This window comes from Penaeus japonicus, unplaced genomic scaffold (genome assembly GCF_977035675.1).
Source record: "Penaeus japonicus unplaced genomic scaffold, GWHDUDI00000001_assembly GWHDUDI00000006, whole genome shotgun sequence".
NCBI lineage: Eukaryota > Metazoa > Arthropoda > Malacostraca > Decapoda > Penaeidae > Penaeus > Penaeus japonicus.
The window spans coordinates 26059541-26064540 of NW_028234408.1; the positions used below are offsets into that span (position 1 = coordinate 26059541).

General features: G+C 39.1%; 1 protein-coding gene across 2 annotated transcripts in view; it reads right to left on the reverse strand.

Moving 5' to 3' along the window:
* Drat (Death resistor Adh domain containing target) overlaps positions 1 to 5000 on the reverse strand; it is a 25189-nt gene that overhangs the window by 9633 nt on the left and 10556 nt on the right. The gene's annotated exons all lie outside the window — the stretch shown is intronic.

The window sequence follows — 5000 nt, forward strand, 5'->3', positions numbered from 1 at the left end:
GTTTTGCATTATGCACATAAAGTTCAAGCTGGGTTACCTGAGACCTGCATTACATTGCAACAAGACTCTTATCACTGCCTTTTTTTTTATTTGGTCGCTTTCTGTCATGTTTGTGTTTGAACAAAGGAGGGAAATGGATATATTGCATGATATGACAGAGACAGACACGTAGACGCAAGGGCGATAGATTAATAAATAGATAAAGAGCTAGATCTAGATAGAATGATTGGGAAAGAGGGTGAGAGGGAGGGAGAGGAAGGAGAGGGTGTGCAAGGAGGGAGGCAGGGAACAGGAAAGAGAAAGGGAGGGTAGGAGGAAGGAAGAGAAGAAGAGAAAGAGATAGAGGAAGAAAGGGAGAGGGGGAAGAGTTATAAATGGGTAAAGGTCGACAATAAATATATTGAAACAAAATCCACCATTCGTGACACACCTACTACTGGCCATGACTCATGAGCAAAGTGTATTTTCTATATTCTTGATAATTAGATAAGATAACCTCATGTTGTGTAACCCAATGGTTCTTTTAGCTGGCTACGTTAAATTGAACTAGTGGACTCTTTGTAATGACTCTTACAACAAGTTTGTGCATGTTTTAACTATATTATTTTAAAATAACATGAAATTCTAAGAGACACATGATAGGCTGAACGTTGAAATGGATGAATAAAACGTTGGCAACTAATTGTAGATTAAAAGGTAGGATATAACCCTGACTAGCATTAGATACTACGTCTTCACAAACATGGCTCCTATCCGCCAACTTAGTTCATGGGAGATTATACAGCCGATACCAGTGGGAAACACAAACTGATACTGCCTCTGATCTTATCGGGTTATTTTCAAGACTGCCATGTGAATGATGTAGCAAGACGTTTTAGTCCCTTTTAAAGTATTCGATTTAATTTAACTAAAAACACACATCAGCTAAGGTATAACAAGCAAATTCTGAGGAAACTTTATGCGGATAGCTGTGTTGTAGAAGCAGCGTAATACAAAAAATACCATGTTACTTCTGACAGCCCTCTATATTGCGCAACAGAGATACAGCGCCACTTCTGGATTCCTAGCACTTGAAAGTCTTTACGATAAGTCCACTCGCATTAATGTGCATTTGTTTCGGAGCTTGTTCACTTCTCGAAACGGAGTAAAAGAGAGAGAGCGAGAGGGGGGGAAGGGAGAATGAGAGGGAAAGAGAAAGAGAAAGAGAGAGAGAGAGAGAGAGAGAGAGAGAGAGAGTTTATTCAATGGGTGAAGATGGGTAGCAATATCATGTTTATTTTGAACATTCTACCTCAAAGAGAACCTGGAGTAAGAGAGTACATGACGGACGCAGCAAATGGGTCATATCTTCTTATCGTTTAATACTGTTACGAGCCTTGCTTTTCTCCCCTCGCTTGTGACACGGGTATATACGCACGTTCACTCAGCACAGGTTGTTCGAGTTTCGTGGGTTCTACTCTGTGACCTCGAGCTGGCGTTTGTATGCATTTTATTAGAGGCCTCAGAATGTTATCGTGTTTATTTCTTACTTGTTTCTTTTTAAATTAGTAATTAATTGTAGTCTGTATTTCAAACTTTTACATACAATGTAACATTCTACAATCGCACACGCACACATAGACAGAGCACACACAGACACAGACGCACACAGGTACAGACACAGACACACAGATACACACAGGCACACACACACACACACACACACACACACACACACACACACACATATATATATATATATATATAAGTGTGTGTGTGTGTGTGTGTGTGTGTGTGTGTGTGTGTATATATATATATATATATATATATATATATATATATATATATATATATATATATATATACACACACACACACACACATCTCGATCGCGATTGCTAGAGCTAATCATATTAGATAACTGGTATAGATCTCATAGATTCTACAGCCCGCAATGGAACTCTCCTCCCAGCTCAAGCGAAAGGTTCGCACGTCCGCTGATCTTGGCCTCAAGTTACCATCCACCTGAATAGCACGTCCAGTCTTGTCCTTCAACTCATGCATCACCAGGGTCACCCTAGATTAGGGGACGCGTTGGAGCGTAAGAGAACTGGTGAAAAGTATAGACAGTGAATGTACAAGAACACTAAAAGACAACATGAATACTACATGCTGTAATAGATCTGATTACTAGCAAGACTAAAAAGATGTGTATGGTATTGCTCCGGAAATGTGCTGACTTAAGTAGCCGTGGGCTGGGATACGGTCAAGTTATGTATGGCTGGTGGGAAGAAAACTGAGATGGGGCGAGAGGGTCATGGCGTAGCATATTCAAAGGGTCCAGGATGTTGGGGATTAAATGGTACAAAAGGCTTCTACACAGCAGTCTTGGGCCTTTGCGGGTTGTCACATTGTGGGCATATGTCACTACAACCGCGTGGCATAGGTAGATATGATTTATTTCAATAACCAATAGACATGAAGAATGGAAAATTCCCATTTCATGGTTAATGAAGACAGGTATGATGTCTGCTTCAACATTTATATCTAACAAACGCGATATGTAAAATTCCAAATAAGATGGTAACAAGACCGTGAAACTGGGGCACCAGCCTTGGCTGTTACACCTAACTTCTTTATCACGGTATCTGATGCGACGCATAACAGGTAGTCACTTTTCTTTTATCTAACGTCCTTGAACACAGGATTCCTCCCTTCCTGATTTTCTATATATCCTCATAAACGTGTATCGATGTGGAGTCAATTTAGGAAATAATGTGCAAACTTTCTTGAATTAATTTCAACTTTGACCGATCACATTCTTAAAAATTGTTTTCATATACAATAAATGGTAATTTTATAGAATTAGCATTATCAACGCTCTAGCTTTCAGTGAAAGAATATACATAAACATCAATGTTGCGCGTTTAGCATATACATTTACATAATCCTACCCTGCGTCATGACATTTCAGATAATAGGCAATGTGCCTCAGCGACTAATAAAACAGGTCAGTGATTCGGATGATGTCGTCAAGTTCAGAAAGATCGCAAAACATCTGGCCATAATGTTCGAGGAAGAGTGTCGATATGAGGAATCATCATTCGGGAAAGCACGACTGGACTGCACGCATGGAGCAACCTCAGCAGTTTGCTTTACTGTAAATTGATTCATGACGAAAACATGATGGTGCTTCGTAAATCATGATTTTAGGAGTGACACTTCACTCCTCATGCACGAAAAAAATACGAAGTGATAAATGGTGAATACGATATACTTATCGCTTATCTTTTGGACAAAAACACATCTAGATCCATCTTAATTTCCCATCGTCAGTCCAACTCCTTTTTCGTGTTTGAGTTTACCCATCCAGTCTCTCATCTTCCTTTGCCATTCAGTAAGAATAAATCTCCTATAAAGCGGCATTTCTTCCTCTGTATCAATGTGTGTCATCGTCCTTTTTCTTCTGCGGTTCAGCCTCAAGTTCAGTCCTTTGTGCCGTCCGCACGAGGCAGTTGCAGTTGCAGTAGCATGACACAGTCTGCTGCGTGACTTTCAACCTTCCATCAGCTCTCGCTCTTGAAAGGGTTTCTGAAACGCCTTCATGAACTGATTATACCCTTATGCCCTTCTGTTAGATTTTAGACATAATATTCCATATCTTATCTTCTTTCCCCCCCTTCTTTCCCCTACCCCCATCCCCCACCCCTTCTCTCTCTGTCCTCGTTCCCATCGACCTGTGTGCAACACCGCGCTTCTGGTGCCTGCACGCTTGGCTCTCTTGGTTCTCCGCCTCCTACGCATTTCATTCAAGCCTCAATGAAACCCCTTTAAACTCGCTCCTTTTTCCTTGCATATTCCACGATAAGTCCAAAGTAATCTGTTTACCTTCCTCTTTTTATGTTAATCACAATAAATGCCTTTGTACCACTAAGCACACCTCAAAGAGTTTGCCTGGAAATTCAAACACCCAGGCCCTCCTCGCCGACTCTTGCTACCATAAACAAAATCAACCTTTGCTTTTATTCCATGACCTTGAGTGCGTGTAATTTATAGATCTGCTCCAAATATGCTTGTACTCGTCTCCACCGGATTCCCGCCGCACCCACACTCCCACACCCCTGCGGCTCCAGGTCGTCTTGGCCAATAACAAAATCCAAGGGCAAACGGACACTCCGCCAAGGTCGACAACGGCCGCAGAGGTCAAAGCGTTTTCCTTGCGGACTCTTATCTTATCATTAGAAATGCGATAGAAAACAATATTTGTAAAATATGTCTGATGAATTGCAACACTATAAAATTAATAAATTATCTTATACAATTATTGTATATGTCCGATGAAAAGTATAGTAGCGTTGACATGAATGGTCACTACTACATTGCACTTAACTTTTTTCCTCACATCGTAAGTTAGATGTTTACAACTGTATTAGGAAAACTGCTTAAAAAACTCAACATTTATCAAATCCTTTTAGTCCATATATTAAAGGTGCGTTCACCATTTCTTTACAGAAGTAGCAAGGTATGAGTAGCAGTAACTGAATTATTCGACGCGATGTTTTGCTACATATGATGATAGTGTTCATTAGAAAGGGAGAAACATCTGCCCCAGTTTTCCAAAATAGTTTCATTTAAAATCGAAAATATATGTCATATTTGATTTCACTCTAATCAATTTTGTGAAATATTATTTCCACGAGTCTAATTCTATCAATAAATCTCTCTCTCTCTCTCTTTCTATACACACACACACACACATACATATATATATACACACACACATACATATACATACACACACACACATACACACACACACACACACACACACACACACACACATATATATATATATATATATATATATATATATATATATATATATATATATACATATATATACATATACATACATGTATGTATATATATATACATATATATATATATATATATATATATATACATATATATATATATATATACAGACATATATATTCACACACACACACACACAGTCATAC